Consider the following 23,605-nt stretch of genomic DNA (forward strand, 5'->3'; position numbering starts at 1 on the left):
GTTATAACAAGATAAACATTGTTATAAGAAGAACCTGTATGTCTTAATAACATTAAAATATGTTATTTTAACATGAAAATATGTTATTTTAACATGAAATATCTTGCTATAACATGAACAACATGTTGTTATAACAATAAACATTCCATGTTATAATGAGATATTTTCTGTTTTTCCAGGGTGGCAGCAATATGCTTCCAGATTTTTGTCCAAATAATAAGAGTAATAAGTGCATTCAAGTGTTATATGTCAAGTGTAAATTCATAGTTTTTTTTTAAATGTTGTATTTATTTATACCATACTATATTTATCTGATGTTGGAATTTCTTTTTTTCATATTCTATTGTATTACCCAGTACAACTACAGAGGCCCTGCTCAGTGGCAGTGCTGGTGGCAGTGTTTGCCTTTCCCTACTGACCCAGATTTATCCTGTCAGTCAGGGGATTGCTAGGGATTGAACTCACAACCTTCTGGTCACAAGATCTGAAGATTGAATACTTAAAGGTATAGGATAAAGGTTTTTAGTAGCAGGTATAACATTTACCATGTTCATCATCTTAGTTTAGCCTGCCAACATTTGCTAATTAGTTACTTAGCCACTCAAAGTACAGGTGAGGCTGATGGGTATGCGATTAGTTTTGCAGGTATTTGGTCACCAGTGTTGACAATAAGTCCGAGCCTGGCACAACTGACTAAAAACACACAAAATAGCACATTAAAATCATGGAAGAAAATCTTAAAAATATTACAAATGCAACTTAGTATCCTAAGAATACAGATATTTTGAATAATCCATCAATAAAATGCAACTCGAAACTCGAAATGGAGGAAATGCTTAAATCTCACAAACAGCAGTACCACTAATGAAAATCTACAGTTAATAATACAAACAGAGGACATGGATATATTATACTGGAGATTCATTTCACAAGTTTGATTCAAATTCTTCTAATTTGTGTGTGAAGTGTGGCTTTCATGACTCCCTTATGCACTCATGGCTCTGTTTATATGGAGTGAGATCCAAGAATGCACACTGTATTTATTTATTTCAAGTAATTGCTGCTGTGACAAGGAAATTTCAACATTGTGGGATTAATTAAGTAATACAATACAATACAATACAATACAATATTACATAAACTTTCCCCTGAGTGTATATTTCTTAGAGCCCTGAAAAAGCAAGCTATCTTTAATCCATCAGTGACACATGGAATAACATCTATGAAGCCCTTAAAGAACCCACTGAGTGGCAGGAGTCATGCAAAGACTACTACTACACGTGGTGTGTGTATAAATGTATTTTTTAGATCTATGTTGTAGAGGGGTTACTGTGTGTGCATAAGTGTGATAATAAGATGAACATAAGTGAAAACCTTTGGACATGTAAATGTACATTTATGTTTTATGTATGTGAATGTGTGTTTTATGTTAGCCTGATACCAACTTATAATATATTCCATCCTTTAGTTAGTGAGAGACTGTGAGTAAACCCCAATGGTGGAAGGCATGAAAGTAAACAAGAAACAATTATACAAAGGAGAAAAAGAACCCAAGCTACAAGGACTATATTGGAATTCACACTACTGCTCTGTGCTAATTTGTGACTCACAATGCACCACAGATGAACGCAAGAGTAGCTTCAACATAGCTAACAAAAACCTATTTAAAAGAGAATTTACCCAGCCAACTTCAGATGAAGTCCAGGACTCCAGACCCTCCGGAAGTTCAGATGCACCCTGATAAGATTCATAGTCTGGGCACCATTGATATTTACAACAAATCTCCTGCTAATCTCCTGTAGGATCCATCCTCTGGGAGCCATAAATGTCTGTACACAACTTAATGGCAATCCATCTAATAAATAGTATAGGATAGTGGTGGACAGACTGACCAACCAACATCCATAGCATGGCCAAAAATTGTCCAGATATGATACAGAGGTCATCAAAGAATCAATAAACAAATCTAATAACATAGGCAGCCTAATGATGAAACTGATATATGTTGCATGGCTCATATCAAACACATGTGTATTACTGTACATAGCTGCATATATAGCCTGCCTGCAGAGGGGTGTTAAGCCTCCAATGTCTCTGTTATGTGTGCTGCAGCATTCCTCCTCACACCCTCTGCTTCTCCCCAATGACTCAATTTCCACCATTACAGTGTACTAGCACACAGCAATTAAAACACCTCACCAAACACTCAGTCAATGAATTTCTGAGGTGTGTAGCTCATCCCGAGAGACGGAGCGATCAATAAAGCCATCTCCAAGGTGAATCTATAGCAGCTCCCAATAGACACACAAAACTGCTGCGCAAAGTGTAGAGATAGAGCCATGTTTTCAACAATACAGCAACAACAAAACAGCAGCACCCAGGCAAGCTGCTAACTGATTGACTTTTTATTTATAAAATAAAGCACAGCCTTGTCCTGTCTTTTCTTATGGTATTATTGCAGTATTCTTAATGTCTGCAGCAGTGCAGCCATGGGAGGAGGACTAGTTTCAGAGAGGAGAGCAGAAAAAGAGAGGATGAAGTCAGAGGGAAGAAGAGGCCTGCAGAAATCACAACAGGGAGCATCTTTCTTCCTCTGCCTCTTTAAAAGCTGCCTCCACCAGCCTATTCTCCTGGGTCAGGCATCGGCGGCAGAGAGGAGACGTGGTGAGAGCGAGAGAGACGGGAGATATCAGCACTCAGTATCTAATCTCCCTACCCTCTCTAATGCACCCTGGAGTATCCTCTCCAGCACCGACACAGGCAGATAGATAGGACTCGACAGCTGCACAGGCTAAATCCCCGGCACCCAAGCTTTACAGCTAAAGGTAAGCTTTCCCTGCCGGGCCTGACTCAGAACATAAGGGGGGCAAGTTTGTGGGCGGAGGAAAGATGGTTTAAAGAGACCTGAATCTGCTGGGCTTTCTTAACATCTTGTTTATCAATCACTACTTTCCCAGGAGCTTCAAGTCAACCTTAGCATAAAAAATATATACAAATTTTACTTTATATCTTATTTCTTCAAAACAAATGCAAACACTCTGCCAATTGAGTGAGACAAGGCCTCCTGGTGCAGTTTGCGCTTATTTTTAAAAAGAAAGAGTCAGCATCTTTGAATAAATCTGATCCACAAGTAAACAGATAATTCTATCTGCCGGGAGGTTTCTAAAAAATAAATCCCATTATTGGAATTGTTTCACTTGTTAAAAACAACATTTTCCCATCCCTGCTGGATTCGTACTGCAGCATGCCTTTGTAGCAAAGGGCAGGGGTTAGAGCCAGAAAATAAATAAGGAAAGTCAAGTAACCTTGAAAACCACAACAGCTTGCCAAAGTGCACAGTGGGATCAGCCTTTATTGCCCTCTCCTGTCCTTCCAGAGGAGACTCAGAACACCTACACTGACAGGAGTGTCAGAGGGACACTAGCAGAAGAGACATTTTATAATAGACAATGCAAGTAACTGAAGAAAGAAATATGGGAGCTTACTTCACGAACACATACATTTTGTCATTCTACCATTAAAAAAAACAAAGTTACATTAAGTAGGATTCCGGTGAATATGATGGCTCAGTCTGGAATAATGTGATGAGACAGTGTTTATGTAATATCCACAGGCAAGCACAGAATTAAATAAATGTGGAGAGTACCCAATAACAAATAAATGATGGATAAATACTTGGGTTTGAATAAATCAGTTCTTTCAAAGGAATTGCTGCAGACATCAAAACAACTAAACTAACTGAAATACCAACTTTTTCCTCTTTCTTTCTCTTTCATAAGGAATTATAAGAAAACAACAGGCCTGTAAATTGAGTACATAAGACTAGAGCTCTGCATTAATATCAACCAAGGTCGATCAACTGCGCCGGTTTAATTTCTTATCTCGCCATGGGCCCCAGTGGGAGGGTGTGGCGATGCTAATCCAGCAGAGTACTACAATCTTGGTGCCAATGAGTGCGTCTCGCACAGTCCGCCCCCCACCACCACCGACCCGGCCGGTCGACTCAGAGCAGGTGTCTCTTTATTTGGTGAATTCACACCCATATCAACTTTATTTGAAGAGTCTAAACAGGGCTGTTTGCTGTGGAAACCATCAGCTTTCTGGTATCTGCAATCTGTCTGTATAGGAAAAGTATCAGTGCCGGTCTGGGTACATCTCAGTACAGTGCACTATTTTCTCTTTGTCCCAGGAACGAGCTACAGGACAGTGAATGTTTAGAACTGCAAATAAAAAAGCTTTTGAAAAACGGAGTTACAGCTTTAATCACCGTATTCAGGGCTGGTTGCAAAGGGGACATTTATGGATTCTGAAATGTGATGAATTGAACGTCATGTCACAGATGGACTTTACATCTTCCTTTGACACAGAGAGTGATTGATGTGATTCTCTCTTCAGTTTGACTGAAAACACAGCATTGGTAGTTATGGAGCTGTCTGCACAGAGCCAAAAGAGTCTCCCATTATCTCCCCACTGTTAAAAGCCAGAGCTGAGAAAGCCTTTGTGTCCAATGCTGGAGGCGTACAGGCAGCAACAGGGGAAGAAGAGGAGGGGTGGTGGCTTGTTGGTAGACAGGACAGCTGGAACAGAGCCTCCCTGTCTGGCAGGGAGTGGTGAAATTCCCCTCCACACAAATCACACCTCTTTCTTCCTCCTCCTCCTCCTCCTCCTCCTCTTTTCCTGCTTTTCTCTTGCTCTTCCTCCTCATCCTCCGTGCAGGTTACTGTTGTGCGAGCAAGACTCTCATGGGGCGAGCTGACAGCACAGATAAACAAGTGAACTGACTTTTTGGATGCACGCACACCTTTCTGCACAGAGATACACTCTTACACCACCTTTCCAACACTCACTAAATTTAAGTACATGTTCCTGCATGCACATGACACAAAATGGGCTTTTTGAGAGGAAGCGTATATGCAGAGGTTAGATCTGCACACACACCTGCAGATGTATAGGCAGCCACAGAAGGTTTACCAACAGGGCTCCCATACACTCCTTTCCTTCTCTGCCTCTATCAAGGCTGACATTGATGAATGACAGAGATTACAGGACAGACTGCTGCTTAGCTTCATCACAGAATGAACGTAATCAAACACAGAGACACGAAGAGCATCGAGGGAACTTTACACTCTACAAGATGGAGGCGGGAGAGGTAACAGAACAGACAGTGCGAGAGTCTGTGCACGAGGAGGCGAGGGTTTACTTTCAGGCTTATTAGTGCAAGGATTTTATCAACCTTCAACACACAACTTTATCTCTGCTGAACTCCCGAGGTGTCCCAACCCGTTAAAAACTGCCAGGAGGGAGATGTGTTTTGGGAACAGTGTGCAGGATGCAATCACTTTGTCAACACATGAAGAACACATGCCATCGCTGCAGACACCAAGGTCTTTTTGGCAATAAATGCAGCTTTGCAACAGTGATTATTTGGACAGTTTGGGCTATAATTAATCAAACTTGAGTGTTTTTACGTCGCCTTGGATAATGTGCAGACTGATTTATCCCCCCACTCAGTGTGAAGTCGAGCTGCATTCATGCAAAACACTTTATTACTTCCAATTACTGATGGCAGGGCTATAATATTTTATAATATGTTAGTTATATAGGCTTTGGTGCATTCCTACGACTGGCTGACTTTATAGAAATACCTTAATATTTTAGACAGTGTGTGCAATTAAATGAAAAGCTGAACAGTAGAAGAGAAGGTTTTCCATTTTCCATTGGGGTTAACATTATTGCTGCGCGTGGAATATTGTTTAACAAATGCAAGTTGCCACAAATCCCACTGTAAGAACTGGATGGTCACAATGATGATGACAGTATATTATTCTGTATTTAGCTATTTATTACTTTTGGTGTATTATTTTTGCCTGTAAACATGAAACCCACACATAAATGGCTGGTTATATTTTCTGACACTCCAAACCAGAAACAGAAAAACATCAATGCATCATCTTAATTTCTACTTTCTGGCTCCCAGTGTTATAACACAGCGACTACACACTCTCTCTCCCAGGTGTAGTCTTTGAGGTGGAAGTGTCTCTACAGTCGGTCAACTTCCATATACAATACAATTAAGATTCTGAGATGCTCTCCTTTATCTATAATGCTAGAAACAAAAAACAAAACAAAATGTGTATCTTTATAAAAACAAATTGTAAAAAACCCACCGATAAACTCCAGACTTTCTGCGGTAATGTTTAAAGGAGGTGTCAGTCATTCTGCAGAGAGTTCTCATTGAAGGTATTTGACAACCTGGGAGCACATACGCCACCTGTTGTGTATCGTGGTTTGCTCTTAGCCACTGTGTTCGTTTCCAATTTACCAGCATCGGTATTTAAGAAGCTGGGAATGAGACTCACCAATTAACTTAATAATAATAAATACTAAGTGAATGACTGACCACACCTTTAATAACTCAGGTTAACCATAAAGGAAAATCACCAAAAGACACACACAAGTTTTAAATGTGTATTAGTGTGTCATTTATTCAAATAACGAGGGATTTGAATAACTGATTAATTTCCAAATGAGCCTAATCTACATCCAGGACAGACAGCAAATGGTCCGGGATTTGGACAAATGATCAAACAGTTTTAATTAGGATGTAAAACTGTGAGTTCATTTAAACACAGACGCTGGAGCTGAAAAGACTACGTTAGAGGGATCACTGAGATCACTGACCTGCAGTATATAAAAATATTCCTACTGCTATAAAATCAGAAAAATGAACTGTATATATGGTTTTCTTGTTCCGATATGGTGGAGTAATATAAAACAGGGATGTAGTCTGAAGCTGTCAACTGCAAGATAAAAGGATGGAGATAATGCAGTTCAGATTTATCTTAGTTTTGCTAAAACAAATTCTGATAGTGCAGAGATTAATTTACTTGCTATGCAGCTTTACTTGTTTCAAGTATTTTAAAGTCATTTCAAGTCATTTTCCACAAATAAGAAAATCCTTGAAATTTGCTGATTTATTTCCTCAGTGTAGATAGAAATTATTTTTAGATATAGTTTTGGGTGATATCAACCCTTCTTATCCAGTGGAAGAAAGTTATTGGAGATAATGATGCTGGGGCTGTGAAGCGTCTGGAGAGAGTTTGTGAATCTTTTACTTAGGCTCATTACTGTTGTCCAAACAGAAGTTAAGACTAATTTGGACTCATCCAGGCTCACACAGTCCTGTACCGTGAGCTCATTATACACTGGCTTCAAAACAGCCCTTTGCTAAATGCCATCCCCATTCCGTCCCGTCTTTGCTCTCCTTCTCCACGTTCTAGCATCCAATAAACATGAAATGCCATACGTATTTTGGAGCGAGGCAGTTGCTCTTAAAAAATGGCATCTGAAAAAGCAAAGCAAATTATAGCTGCAAGCAGCCACACAGCGACCGCGCGTCAGACTCGCATTGTAGTCATCAAGGGAAAAACAGTGAAGCAGTTGTTCAGACTTCAATGTGAAAGACTGCTATATGAAACGCTTTATGATTTCAAAAGATGAAAGTTTTCAAATTAAGATGATTGTTATAAATCCATCATCAGGAAAGTTGTTCCCACAATTAAGTCATTCAGCAAAAAAGTTGGGCTCAACTTTTCCCACAACACAATGCAGGTCGAACATGTGCAAGCATCTCTGATTTCCATTGTGATAACTTTCTAACTTCATCTTTATTAATATGGATTATATCATTTTTTAGAATAGTTAGGGACATAAAACCAATATAAAATATATTAAGAAACAGCAGATCAAGTCAAAGACAGAAGCACTGCTGTTATCCTTTATAAAGAAATTTTTATTATATTATTATAAAGTCAAATTTATACAGTATGTGCAACTCTAAAGTCTCTGTGTTTCATTCAGCCTTTCAGTGGTTGAAAGTGGGTGGTCAGGAGAGTTGAGAATCAATTAGCCTATGTGTTTTTTCAGCACAGTTTGCATTTTTTGCATTTTTTCTCCCAGGCATTCATAGATTCATGAGTTTAAAGGCTTGTCAGACGCCTAAACACTGCACAATCACATTGATTTTATTCTTGGTCACTTGAATGCCAGGTAATATGCTGTTCAAATCACAAAGTATTCTACCAGAAATGTACTTAAACAAAATAAAACAATCTGGCAGTGCTTCACTTCCATTCAAACGGCTGCGTTTTTTTGACCCAGTGCCTTACTACACTTAGTAAGACTCACACTCACACATCATTTGGGTCTGGATTGTTGGTGTTTTTGTTCATCAGAGACCAGTTTTAGTAAAACAGAAAGAAAGCTAATAGAAATTTGTGTCTGGTTGCCTTTTAAAAAAAAGAAAATCAAGGTGACATACAGTAGCAGGTGGACAGAGGACAGAGACTTTGTGTGCCGTGACTGTGAACGCAACACTGGAGCTTGTTAGCAGTCTGGCAGGGCTGCAATTTATTGTTGCTCAGTCAGTAAAAGCTACAAAGCAAAAGTGAATTTATTCATAATCCTGATAGTAAAGCAGAACACAGATTCATAGCCCTTGATTCAATATAAATACCAAATAATACATTATGCGTAACAGAATCTTTTTTTTAAACCGCATTTGTGTGATAAAGTAGTTGTACAAATTGGGAAGAGACGAGCATCATTTTCAAATAAATGTGCGGCCTCGGTTCAGTATAGCTCATTTAAGGGAAAAAAAATTTAACAAAAAAAGCACCTCAGGACACCAGACAGCCGCACAAGGAGCTGACGGGGAAAAAGGAGGCACCTGGCCTACTTTTCTAAAACTTTCCTAGAATTTTTTTTTAAGTAAATCACATTTGATTAATCAGAGGTGGAAAAAGAACCCCTCTTCGCCTATGATAGGCGAGAGTCTGCCCTGCCTGCATCGGTACTGGATCTTTTCATCTTCTCTCTGGCTGCCACATCAGTGACACCTCCGCCACATTAACACATGTAGGAAGAGAGAAAGAAAGAGAAAAGGAAGGGTGAAAAGAGGAGAGTGAGAGAAGAATGAGATGCAGCCAGAAAAGATTGAGGAAAAGAGGAAAAACAAAGAGAGCATGACTTTGACAAAGCAGATTAAAAAAAGAATAACAGGCGCCAAAAAGTGTCACATCTAATAGGGACACGACACATCAAGCCTCCTCCGAGACGCCGAGCTGTCACACAGGAACAACTCTCTCTAAAAACAGAACGAGCGGCGCCTTTGCGGTGCTAATCAGAGCCGACGTTGGGAATACAACTCCTCGGCTGTAATCTATTTGCAGGAGTGACTCTAAGCTTCATTTGTAGGAGATTTCATTTGGAGCACGACTGTGTTTGTCTTTCTCAAACTACAATTTGGTAGAGCTAATGAGCTTGACATATTGTACAGCTCAGGACAAAGGCGAGACATCAGAGCTTATCAGCGGCTCACTGTTACAAGCACAATAACATTCAATCTAGAGACAATGACATTTTCAAATGAGGTGTTTACATCAGTGCTAAATATCTACTGAGACATGCACCAAAGCATTTCTGGCCGTTTGGACTTTACTGGAAACTAGCACCTGCAGAGTAATAAGAGAACAATAATGTTTCCATTAGCTGTTAATTTCCAATATCATGCCTTTCATTTTGTCTGCTCCATCAGAGGTGATTACTCTGTTTAAGACATTTTCTGATTTGGGCTGCATTAGGAAATGATTTCACTCTTACTCTTTCCAAGCAACAAATACTATTTGAACTTGCCAGCTCATTCTTGACCTTGGAAACAGTTCAAGGTCCAATTACTCGTTTTGGAGCGTTTGACCATATCACAAAGTCTGCACCAATGAACTGTGAAGCTCAACTTTTCAGCCAACACAGATGAGAAGTCGTAGAGGTGTTCAGAACATCTATTACTCGCTGATGAAGAAGCTGTGTGATATGGTCAAAAGCTCCAGAACAAGTGAGATTGTTTCGTCAACAACAGATAAAATGATACAGTTGTATAGTGATGCGCAGGAAGTACATAAGTTGTCTTTTTAATGTACATGTAAAGGATAATTCTGGGTGCTATATTGGTTGGTAATCTAGTCAACAGATAATCAGACAGGTTTACTGTAAGCAAGCCAACAGTTATATCTAAATATACAGAATATCTTTAGTTGGAGGTGAAATTGAAAGTGAGCACCCCTGAAATGTTCGTGTAGTAAACTGTCTCTGCAAAGGAAAACTGTGCACATACAGTAGGTCAAAGTTGAACCAGGGAGTTGGTCTGTAAAGTGTGAAGGATGTTTTTTCTTCAAAGTTAGTTTGGCTAACCAGGGGCATTGTATTGTATGTTCTTTTTAGGGTGCCAACATGGTCAGTGTTATTATTACCTATTTAACAGCAGACATTTTGACTTGTCATAGTAGGAAAAGCACGAATGTTACTTCTAACAATATTGATGGTTCCGTTCTATTCTAGTGTCCCAGTAAGCCTTGACAATATGACAGTGAGCATGAACAATATCAGGACCATGAAAATTAAGCAGCTAAATGGAATTCAGCCATCATTCCTTTTATTATTTACAGCTGTGCTTTTCCTACTTTGACAGATAGTAAATTAGACCTGTGTAACCAATCTATAGCCTGTTGAGAATGATGTACTGTATATAGAAATGTGCACTGGCTCCACAGAAGCTACAGAGGGTGTCAAAGGATGTTGGTGTTGCAGCAACAGGAGGACAAATGAGATTTTCTGGTCTGTGATGATGATGCCATTTTTGTTCAAACCAGTTCTCTCATGCATGATGTTTTGCTCCTACACCATTTTGAGCTCCTGGGGACATTTAACTGAAAATGTAATGGAAAGAGGGCAAAATGGCCACTGCAGTAGAGCTGCGGTGAAAACAAGCAAAGCCAGGAATCCTGGGAGAGGAGACGAGGAAACATCTGAGTCTAAATGCACTTCTGGGTAAAGCATCCCTCCAGTCAAAAGGTGATTTGATATGCATCATATTCTCATCACTAATCCCTTGTCTGGAGTTACAGCTTCAGCACAGAGCGCCTTCATGGTTAAAGCATCCCTCTAGTAGCAATTCAGCTGGATATGCAGCATGCTCTCCTCACTGATACCGTGTCATGTTTAGGGCAATGTAGCTCCAATATTGAGCTGCATTCTCTCTGGCCAGACCTCTGTGAGCATCACAGCCAGATGCATACTGAAATCCACCCGGGGGACAGTTAAGCACAGCTCTGAGCGGCCTCATCCACAGTCGCAGAATGTCCTCAGAATGTCTTAGCTATGAAATGTCTGGGACTCCCTTCAGCATTAAGGTGCTTTACCGCTCCTTCTCTGTGGCGCCAACTGTCAGTGACCTGCACAGACCTGGGATGGAAAATATGCGCTTTGTCTTTGATTTTAACAAAGAAAATGATTCTTTAAAATAATACATTTGGAAACATTTTGGAAAATACACTTATTACATTTTCTTGCTGCAGGGCCTTAGATGAGAAGACTGATAACTTTCTCAGGAGGAGGTGCTGTAGTTAGCTTAGCTTAGCATTAAGACCGGAAGAAACAGCTAGCCTGGCTCTCACCATCCCGAGATAAAAATCTCAATAAAACGAATAAGAAAATCTGATTTTGGAGCTTTATAGCTGCTGGTAGGCTCATTTGTGAACTTTGGAGAGAGCCAGGTTAACTGTTTCCCCTTTCTGCCAGTCTTTATGCTAAGCTAGGCTAACAACATCCTGAATATAGTTGCGTACTTAATGCACAGAGACAAAATCTAACTCTGCAAGAATGCAAATAAGTATAATTTGCGAAATGTCATAATATAATACTTTAACTCTTGTTTAAACGCAATGCGCTAAGTTTGAAAATGATTTAAAAATAAAAACACTCACACACTGTTTTTTTCTTTGAAAGTTGCTTGTCAAGCAAAAATTCCAAAGACTCAGTGGTTACCAGGGTTTACTACCTTTCTCTATTTATATTATTTATATGTTTTTAAACCATTGTAAATCTAACATTTTGGGTTTTGGATAGTCGGTCAGATAAAATTTGCAATCTGACAACGTCACCCTAGAAATTATCTGCATTTATTTTTATTTTTACTGTTGAAAAAACAGGCTGCCAGCTCTACCAGCTGGCAGCCTGTTTTTTTTACCTTGTTTTTTTTACATTTTATGGACTGACCATATTCATAGATTAATCCATGGAATTAAAACTTTTAGGTAGCAGCCTAAAAAATTAGCAACACATTCAACAAATTCTGAAGAACACACTTAAATACAACAGATTCTGAGTCTATCTGGACTACAGAATGCCATTTTCAGTGCAGCAAACCATTACAAAGCACACTGAGAAAACACCATTTACTTTCATGCTGTTCTAACACATCATGCTGAGTGCCACGGTCTTAGCGTGCGTATGTAATATGATTGTTTCTTGTTTCATTCACTGCCCACAGGTATCGAGCAGTCCAACTCAACAGACCTTTGTAAATACCATGCAGGGGCCCAAAGATGGCCGAGAGCCTATTAGTTGGACATGAAAGACAGAATATGTGAATCAATGGCAGCTGGCTAAAGGAAGGAAAGAGCATGATTGGATTCAAGCAAAGTGTGGCTGTCAGCATGTGTGTGTGAACACCAAACAATACCTTGGACAACTACAAGTGTATGCCAGTTAATTTGGCTCCAGTTTGGGTAATTGCGGAACCAACCAGTAGATGTAGAGTCATTCACAGGCTACAATCGAACACAAACAAACACACCACATCTGTGTCCGCATACACACACACCCAGTGTGTAGGATAGAGGCTCTCCACAGCGGTGTAATTAGGCCTGGTCACTGCAGAGTCGTAATGGATAACCCTGTCTGAAAATGGCCAGGGGCAGCACACATAATTAAGCGCGCTCTGTCTATGTGTTCGCGCTTCACAAGGGAGGGCTACAAAAATGGCATTTCTTGCTGCTTGCTTGGTTTTGTTTGTACTCACTGGATAGTTTGTGCAGCAGCACTTCATGAACATGGAGTTTGCAGTACATTCATATGTAAATACTAGGGGTTTAGGAACATTTTAAAAAGTGCCGTATGCGGGTATGTTGTTTTGGCAATATCATATTGCCAGATTCTTGCCCCTACCCAGCCCTAGTAGATACTGGTTGGTCTGGGGTTTGAAACCAGAAGCGTCTGTGTCAGACACATAGCACTAAAATATTCAACTTTTAGCCTTCACATATATTCAAGGAACTAAAAACGCTTTCTTCTTATATAGTGCAAGCACACAAGCAAGCTGTGTTTGAGGAAATGGCTACCTAAGAGGGAGTTTAGAGCATCAGCATAGGTGCATAAAATGTAAAGGAATGGACATTTTTATACATGTGTATGCTCATTCGATTGTTGTCTATTGTGCTTCAGTTAGAGCTAGTGCTGAGTTCCTAATAACCAGTCACATTTTAGAGTTCCAAGTTGAAAAAGTAAGCTCAGAGTCTAAAGCATTTACCAGATCTGGAATACAGTTCTAATTGTTAAAGTAATGGATTTTTTTTCCTTACATGTGATGTGTCTATTATGTAAATGTTCATTATGGCTTAATTCAGACATGACAGGAACTCTACGTAGAGAGACACAATGCATGTGCGATATTTGGAACCTGGTGCACAATAGGGAGTGCTGTTAGAGAACAACCATGAGTGAAAAAGTAATATCAGGGAGGAGGATTGTTTTCTGTCCTCTCACAGGCAGCAGCAGTGATGGATTTAAAAACTTATTTAGCAGTTTTCCCTTGCTTCTCACTTGTAAATCCCTTTATACATTTTCTCATCAATTTTGTCATTTATTAAATAGTGAATTCCACTCTCCAAGTGTGCACAAGCATAGAATAACAAGACATTGTGTCTTTCATTTAATTCCTCCTTGCTCATATGTATGTAAAGCAATATGGATACTCGTTATTTCATGCATGCAGTTGGCATGGATTATGGATTATTACTGCACCATGAGGGGAAAAAAATATTTTTACAGCCATGATAGTTTCAAGATTGTTCCGAGGTTTATTAAACTAATTTTATTTTCTTTGTGCAAAAGAGATGATAGCTGACTGACTGTGCTGTTAATAAGGCAGAACAAGAGATGTATTTAATCTCTCTGTGTGTGTACTTATCCTTGTGCTGCTGTGGCCTTTTACAAAAATGTGTGAGCATTCAATTCAGACTTGTGCAGTGCTGGAAGTGTTTTGGAAATGTAGTCTAATAACTGTGACCAGACATGAGACGAACATGTAAAATTCCCATTCATTCATATAAGGTATAGTTCATTGTAGCTCAGTGAGAATCTCGGGTGTGTTCTAAACCTAAGTTATCTATAATTTGGTTACTAAAAGGTAAACTTATTGTATAAATATAATAAGGGGATTGGATTGTAGCTTCAAGTAGCTTCATGAAGCTTTCCACTGTTGCATAAACTCTGAATATGCCACAAATTAAAGCAAATCATGAATACACACACACACACACACACACACACACACACACACACACACACACACACACACACACACACACACACACACACACACACACACACACACACTTGCCTTCCTCGCCCCTACAGAGTGTTAATGTCGGAATACTTAACCAGAATTACCTACACTCCTCATTTAATACTGTAAGTATTGTAAGATATGTAAAGTACAGGCTGAACTCTGATATTTTTGGTGTGTTCCAACACCAACACTTAAATGAACTACAAAATGTTTATATTGCCATAAATATTTACACCCAGGAAACTTTTCAAAGTTTTGCCTGACTTTTCTCTTCTTTAAACATTTTGACATTTCCTGGGCTCATTGGGGGGTCCTGACAGAGTTAAAGAGGTTTCGTTAAAAAACCCCAAAAGTTGCACTTTACTTATTAAAGGTGTAACTGACTTGTGACTGTTTGAAACAGTGCTTCAGAAAATCATCAAAATGTAAATGTTTGCTTCGATTTTCAGCCACATGAAAGGCAGTGTAAGAAGCAAACACATTAAAGCAATCTTCAAAGTCAGTTTCCCCCATATGCTTGAAGTCATGGGATGCCGCCTGCTGATTATGTGATGGGTTGATTTCAAAGGACTGACACAGGGCCATAACATCACTGCACATAGAATAGCAGGATATGCTTTCCTCAGAGCATACGGTCCACAAAAGACAGTTGCCATGGTGAGGAATCTGTAGGTTAGGAGAGAGAGGGTGCGTGTAGAAAACAATTTAAGTAATACGTCACCAATAACTTGAAAATAGAAGGTATTAATTACATTTACAAAAGGTGGCCACAGCCAGAACAACTGACTTTAAAATGTCACTTACAAAAGCAACATTGGTAAACTAACAAGAGATCTAAAGATTCAAAACAGTCGGTGGCATACCTGAACATGAACTTCCTTTTTGGGAGTATTGGATTTAAAGGGTTTTAACATCAGCGTTATGAAGTAATTTGATTAGTCAGTTACATTAATAACCAGACTAGTCAGTTACTATCAGTTTCGCCTGTTAAGCTTTCCATTCTCACACAGCACATGAGCAATGGCAGCAGATTCACTACTAGAAATCCTTCGTCATTTTTTTTACACAATGGGTTCTTGTTGTCCGACAGAGATAGATAAAAGTAGTTTTCTCATTTCAAGCGTCCGTTTTGCTGGAGGAAATGACAACTGTCTATGGCAGATTTTATAAGCTGTAACCCTCCGAGTTGGTTGGATACACTGTCTCTGGATGACTTATTGTTTCCAGCTTTGACAAATTACAAAGTAGGTGAGCTCAAAAATTCCATTCATCCATCCATCATCTGTAATGCTGATCTTTTTCAGGGTTGCAAAACACATGATGACGCAGCTTTTAATGTGTGTTTCCATACTTTAGCATGTCCTGCCATATCAATCAAATGTGATTAATTAATAATATTTAACAATAATTCTTTTTTAAGTTATTTTTTTGGGGCCTGTTATTGGATAGTGACAGCCGAAAACAGACAGGAAAGGGGGACAGAGAGTGGGGGGATGACATGCAGCAAAGGGCCGCAGGTCGGATTCTAACCCTGTGCGCTGCAGCAACTCCATACACGGGTTGCCACCGACTGAGCTAACCAAGCGCCCACGTATTTGTTTTTTGTAACCAAACATAGGGGACCTGTCCACTACTGTAGAAGTTAGTTTGGTTGCTCAAATGTCAGTTTCCTTCTTATAGAATAACTGTGTGTATGTAAGCGTGAACATGTGCGTTGCAACAACATGAGAACGTCATTATGTCTTTTGGCCTCAGTGTAGCTCATAATATTGATATTACATGGTTGTCTATGAAATGAGTATGTCACTCTGCACAAAATAGACTTTTTTTTCAATGTCTCAGAAGTAGGTGAATTATAAATTCACTGCAATGGACTGACGAGGCAGATTTGTAATTGCTTTGCTGCATTAAATGTGATTAAAAAGCACACAGGCAGCGTTTTGCAGTGTCTGCTTGATTCTTTTAAAATGCAACAAATATACAATACTGGCTTTTCATTTTTTGTTTGATGATTAATTTACATTTTTCAGATTCCCTCTGGGGAGCTGAGGCATCATGTGATATCACACTGCCATACAGTACAGGGACTGCTGAAACATCGCTCTTGCTTTTGATATTACCCATAAATAGCAACATACAAATGAAAAAATTTGTTTTTCCCAATATGAGTCAAATAAATGCAGATAGTGTCAGAACTGTAATGGCATATTGAGCAGAAAAGAGAATAATCAATGCCAAACCAACATTTGACTTATAGGTCCAGTTAGTCTACTCTGGTCCAGTCTAGTTGAAGACTGACATGAAACGGGGGAGAGGGAAAGAGATTGGGGGAAGACTTGCAGCAAAGGGCCGCTGCTGCGGTAAGGACTCAACCTACAGGGGGCGCATACTCCACCAGGGGCCCCATATTTATAATCCTTACGGTTAACCTGTTTACGTTACTGGCATTGTGTACATCTGGCACCTTATTCAAATGTTTAGCTTTTAAATATTTTGTTTATTGTTGCACTCTTTCCTACATTGTACTGCAAGTGCTGCACAACAATTTCCCTCTGGATGAATAAAGTCCCATCTTATCTTGCATAGTATGAAAAAAAAGTTGAACACAAATCAGCGAGACTCTCCAGGGAGCAATGATACTTCACTAAATTATGTGGCGGCCTGCTGGAGGCTGAGGAGCTCTTTCAGGCTGCAAATGACTGATCCTGGACCACGGATACATCACGTTCCCCTATTCGCCTGTCTTCCTCTTCCTCCTTCTCTTTCCTCCCTCAGTGAGACTGCCAACAGATGAATCCTGCCAAGTGCCTCCCCAGGAGTAGTGTGTGTGTGTGTGTGTGTGTGTGTGTGTGTGCTCTCTTTAAATCTGAGTCTGTGTGTGTGCCTGTGTGTGTGTTGTGTGTGTGTGTCTTTCCACTTTGATGGCAACGTTGGCAGTAATGTGTCTAATGGAAGATAAGCAACACTCTCTCAGACAAGCCTTCACAGCCAAGCACTTCCCCCAACATCATCATGCTGAGTGCAATAGAGGGAGTACTCCATCCCCCTGCATCTCTTTGAGTACACACACACACACACACACACACACACAACTCGCAGTGTATACCAATATAAAGACAAAAACACACACAAACACACACACACACACACACACACATACGCACAAAGAGTGACAGTTTGGATCATCTGTCTCAAAGCTGCCTTTATCGTCTCTCGCACAAAGTCCGCAGAGCCTCAAACACAAACACCCGAGGGTTGGATGATGAGTCCTGGAGATGAGTTTCAGTCATAGAGGGACACCTCAGAGAAAGTGTAGCTTTGGATCGCCATGCTCAAAGCTGCCCGCAATCATTTCTCCTCTAAAGTACGTCCCCCCACACACACACACACACACTTGCACACACACCAGTGAAGTGCTTTGCCAGGGAGCGAAGGACGAGCGCAGCAGAAGGCACTTATAAAGAAAGAAAGAGGGAGAGTCCTTGACTGCCGGCTGACCCCGCAGCTTGTTTGTGCCGATTTTGTAGAGAGCGTTCTGATCGAGGGGGAAGGGAGAGGAGCAGATTCAGAGTTTATTACACACAACACACCGAGCGGTGACAGGCGAGGGGAAGGAACGAGGAGGCAAGAATGATGGAGGACAGCGAAGGTCCGAGTCCACATTGTCAAGCAATGACTACAACACCTGAACTGCTGCCATGTTTTGTTTTTTAGACTGATAAATCTGCAGGTTATATCAGACACAGCCAGCCAGTGCTGTCCACTTATATGACTTCCTCACTGACCGCAGCTAAAACTGTCAGCTGGAGTGTTAATACTCAGGGAATATTGTATTAATTCTTTACACTGTTACATTATTTCTCTGTAAATTCATTATTTATTCATAGACCTATAGTGCAGAGCTGTTATACTATTGAATAGGATACCTCATCTAAATATTTCCACCTTAATAAAGAATTAACTCATGCAGAGACACTGAATCCTTCTATTTCTGCATGTACATGTAGTGCATGAGCATGAGCAGTTCCAAAAAGCTGTTTCAATCCACAAATGTCAGTATAAGCCTTTAAAAAAACATTTTTATGTTTTTTTGCAACAGTATTTGGCAAGTTAATGCAAAACAGCTAACCTTAAAATGCTTTCAGATCTCAGTGCTGTCCAAACGTTTCCAACAGCAGACATGAAAACTAAACTGTTAGACGCAAGATCCTGCATTAAAAGTGCATACTGCCTCAGTGGTATAAGACTATGGACCCTGAATTTAAGGTTTACAAAAAAAAACTGAATTCACGAAATTGGCAGGTACTTTGTGTAGAATTGGAAATTGTTCAATTTTGGCGCTCCCAGTGGGGCATAAAAAAAAGACACCATCTCACTCAAACAATGTCTCTACAAATGTTTCGACAAATAAAAACATATGTCATCACAATCAAACATGTTGTGTGTAACAATGAAAAAAAGGTCTAATTTATGAATATCTGGTTCAATGTGAATTCCCCAGTAAATTAAATGAACGGAAGGGGCTCATTTTCAGGTGTTTGCATGTACAAGTTGCGCAAAGCTATGTCATCAGAAAAAAACAATCTCATCAGTATAAAAGCAGATTAGTGATGCCGGAGCCAAGGCTGTTTATCATATTGTTTTTTTGTTTAACTTTATTTTAATTGAATTAAGTCAGCATATGGCAGAATAACTCACAAACATTGAGGAGAAACAAGCAGAAATTAATTTAAGGCCATTAAAAGGAAACAAAAACAACAATAACAGAACAAAACTCACGCTATTACTCTTAAATACACAGCTCTGGAACCGCCCGTACAAGTGGCGCCCATCTCTCCATAAACATTTCTGTTTTTAATTGGGGCTTGGCTAGGATCTTCTCCATCATATAAACCAGCACTAATCTTTCCTCTCCACTGTGCTGTATTTGGAGGCTGCAGCTTTGACCAGGAGACTGTGATCATCCATTTAGCTATCAAAAGTAAAATCCTTAAAAGGGGACCGAATATGTTCATTTCTAGCTCTATATTTTTTATTTTGGGACTCCACTAGAGAACCTCTGCATGATTCACAGTTCAAATATATCCTTAATTATTCGGTTATTACCAGTCCTTTATGTAGCCCCTCGGTTCACCCTCGGCCTGAAACAAGCCGTTTTATCTCCTGTCTCTTTAAGGCCCCCGTCCCTAAAAAGCCAATGTGGTGGAAGCTGGTCTGCTGGATGCCATACGACAGCTTTGGTAACTTAGCTTGGACAATATTGACATGGGGCTCTGAATTTGATGAACTGTTTATCAGACCAAGAATGAAACACGAGTATTTACTGATAACTGCATAAAAGCACACAACTTTTATAACTTCATTCATTGATTTAGGTGAAACTGGATCATATTTTATAGAGAAAATATTTTAACTTTAACTCTTTCTGCTATGGTATACAGTCTTTCATCAATCTGGCTGTTATTTTAATAATTTTTTCTTCTCATAACTGCTTTATACCCTCCCATAATATTGAGGGTGATATCTCGCCATTGTCATTTAGCTGTAAGTATTACTTCAATTATCCTGGAGTAACGTCAGAATTAGAGAGGAATTGGGCCTTGATCTGACAGTAGCCTTTCTACAGTATTAAAACCCTCTCCTATTAAAATCAAACCTTTCCCATTGTTAGAAATTACATTTGCTAAATCTTTAAAGAAGAAATCCTTACCTTCATTTGGGGAATAAACATTCAAAAAAGAAATAATCATAACATAGCCCGACTTATCTTTAATAACCTTCTCAGAAATAACTGGTACTGATTTATGAATTAATATGGCTATTTATCTTTTCTTGTGATATAAATACCTGATTCACCCCATCTCTATTTAACTTTTCATAGTCTTCTTCAATTAGATGAGTGTTCTGTATTAAAGCAGTTGAGCACTGCTGTTTTATTAGTTGGTTAAATGTTTTCTTTCACTTAACGGGATGGTGTTAACGAAAGTTATTCATCCTCTCCTGGGCTGTGGTATTGGACATACCAACATGTTTTCATTACTCCCTCTATGCTGAAACCAAAAACTCTGAGGATCCTCAGTTTAACTATGCAGTTTATTTGGATGAAACCACTTGGATGATAGTCTAAGGGCTCTATCTTGCCGATCTGAAACGCAAGTATCAAACGCAAAACGCAAGTAGTTTTGTGGGCGGATCTCGGGCGCTGTTCCTATTATTCCGGCGGGATAAATGACTCTTGCGTCCGGCGCAAATCTAAAATGGGTTGGTCTGAAGTAGCTACATTAGTCATAGGTGTGGTTTGGACGTAACGTGCAAGAAACCAATCAGAGCGTCATCTCACATTCCCTTTAAAAGCAGGCGCGCTTGTTCCATGGCGGATTGCTATTATAACGGCGGATTGGCCAGGCGCACACCAGGAGCGGTTCACAGCCGAGGAGACCGACGTTCTCGTCAGGGCCGTGAAATACCGAGAAGTGACATTATTGACATGAAATAAATGTAACACAGCCATACAATAAATTATAACAATTTAACGCAGCTTCGCAGGAAGAAGACCCTGGCCTCGGGAGCAGTGCGCACGGGCCGAGCAGTGCGCAAGGGCCAGCTGAGGAGGGAGCAGCGCAAACACCAAGGAGCAGAGGATCCAGACCCACTACACGTCGGAGGACCACCCGTTCCTGCAGCAAACCGGGTCTGACATGCTGGAGCGGGAGCTGTTCGGGATGCGGCAAAGTATTAATGCCCGTCCTGACCGGGTGGCGATGTTGCTGCTGCCTCTCAGGCGCATCCCCTCAAGTCTGCGCCCTTAAAATAGCATCTGAATAAGCGCCACTGACTTTAGACTAGGTTTTTCCTGGTCTGTGGCGGAATTGTTTTCTGAAACAGCAAAATAGCACCAGGGAACGTTTGCGCCGGAACACGTCTCCTCTTTTCGCTGAACCGCCCCCCGGAGCGCAAGTTCATTCTCTAATTTAAGGACGTGTGTCTGTGGAGGGAAAATTCCAATGTGCGTCGAGTGCAAAATAGGAATTATACAAGCGCCAGTGTACAAAGTCAATTGCGCTGAGTGCAAGATAGAGCCCTAAATGTGTGTCTGGCATCATTCCTCCCCATCACAGTATCAGGGCTTTCTGAAGTTTCACTGGCTTGTCCTCTTGTATGTGAATCCCCATCTCCTGTTAGCGTTGTTGAATGTTTCAGACGCCAAAAATAGTTTCAGCTGGGCAGGGTATTGAGACTGTGCCTTGATATGCTTTTGTTTGAGCTTTTTAATTACATCCCACACCAATTTTCTTTTCTTTTGTACCTCACTTGTGTAGTCTTGGCTGAAGTAAATTTTCAGTCCTTCGTACACAATTCTGTCTTCTCTTTGACTTCATAGTCAAGGAAGTGCTGTGTTATCTTAGTTTATTGCTTGCTCATTGTGGATGTTGAAGTCATGTTGAGAAATGAGCAGATAAGGTCAGTCACCTCCTACCATGTCGTTTTCTCCAGAGCCTTCTGGGATCCGTATGTAGTTGCGTCTTGATCGGGATTGCAAGCCTTTACACTTGGGGTAGTAGTTTGGCCTCTTTGTGTAGTAGAAAGGTAAGTGATGTTTCCAAGCTGGTCGTTCTGTCCTCCATATTTGTCGTTTAATCCAAGGAGGCTGCCTCCTGTTCGCCACAAATGTGTCTTTCAATCTGTCGTAGGAGTTTGTGGTTTCTCTTTTTCCCAAACTTCCCCTTTTTTTTGGTCTCTTCTTTTTTCATTCTTTTGGACTTTAAAGTCTAGACCTTCTACTTTATATCCTGCCTGTTCTCTCTATTATAAAGCACATTTTGAAGCTATTACCACCGGCATGGCACCATCTGAAGTCTCCATCCAGTGCTTTTAAAGAGACTGTCTGCTGGAAGAGAGGGTTGTGGTAGAAGTTGAGGGTGTTCAAAACAGAAATGTGGGCAAAATTGTACTGTATAAAAATTGAAAACCAGAACAAAAAGAAAAAACCCAAAATGAGCAACATGTTTGTGTTTACTCCATATTTGTTCTCTTATGATTTAATCAATCTTTCTGTCAAATAGATTGGCCATTTGAATCCAGGTCAATATTTTTTCATTATCCCAAAAATTCTATTTGATTCTCACTGTCATGTCAATCCTTTAAATTGAACAACCAACTACAAAGTAGATTTAACCTGAATCCCTGAGAGAGCAGCAAAATTGTCTATTAATATGAAAATGTAATAAATTTAACATTAAGCATGGATTGTTATTTTGAGTACACTTTGCTCATGAAAGGATATGCAGACAAAGCCAGCAGACATGTACGAGATTGATTTTTACGTCCTCAGATAACCGAGCTGTGCAACGATAAGGTGCAACTACAGAAACTTTTTTCTCCTCTGTGTAGTATATCCTAGACTGCCCTCCAGCGCTTGTCTTCACAGTGAGGAGTATATACTGAGGTCAGGACCTAAATACATGGGCTCTACCTACCGCTGAGCGCCAACAAGCTTTAAAACTGTCAGCCTGTCCCTTTTTCCTCTGCTCCCTCACCAGTCCTTCCTGTTTGTCTGACACTTTGCTTCTTCCTCCGCTTTATGTCTCTTTTGTGTTTGCTGACAGTGGCAGACAGACAGACAGAGAGAAAGAGAATAAAAGTATCTTAAGTCAGAAACAAATTTAGGCTACATCACATATTGGCAAGAATACAATTATATATAGGCTTTAAGTCTCTAAATTGTCAGAAAATAGGGAAAATGCTCATTACCCCACAACCCAAGATAATATCTTCAACTTACAATGGCATTTTTTCTTTATAAATAATGACTAAATGCTTATCAAAATTGCTGAAACTGCATGTCAGTATTATGTCTATAGGTGTTGTTACTTGTGTAAGGGGGGTTTTGAGTTAAAAAAAAAATTAAAAATTTACATTAGCACAACCATTTCTTCAGTTGTCCTGGAAGTTATAGCTCATATTAGCTATGGTAAGCGAGGTGGGTAGGCTAACTCAGTGTTTCTCAAACTTTTTCTCTGAAAATATTAGGCTGCACAAGTACCACCATTGGCAGGTCAACCCTGTTCAGCTAAGGACAGGTTACACAAGAGGCTGGTTTATTCCAACTGTTGTTAAATCCTGAACACAACTGGTTCAAGA

At 40.0% G+C, this 23,605-nt stretch overlaps 1 protein-coding gene across 2 annotated transcripts in view; it reads right to left on the bottom strand.

Moving 5' to 3' along the window:
* Nucleotides 1–23,605, bottom strand: part of LOC127378049 (V-set and transmembrane domain-containing protein 2-like protein) — a 49,445-nt gene that overhangs the window by 20,464 nt on the left and 5,376 nt on the right. The window contains exon 1 of one of the 2 annotated variants that reach the window (XM_051426542.1): nucleotides 22,942–23,010. The exons of the other annotated variant lie outside the window; for it this stretch is intronic. The gene's annotated coding sequence lies outside the window, so the exon portion shown is untranslated. Of the gene's footprint in view, nucleotides 1–22,941; nucleotides 23,011–23,605 lie in introns of those variants that run through there. 2 annotated transcript variants of the gene reach the window in all.

Source organism: Dicentrarchus labrax, unplaced genomic scaffold (assembly GCF_905237075.1).
Source record: "Dicentrarchus labrax unplaced genomic scaffold, dlabrax2021, whole genome shotgun sequence".
Lineage (NCBI taxonomy): Eukaryota > Metazoa > Chordata > Actinopteri > Moronidae > Dicentrarchus > Dicentrarchus labrax.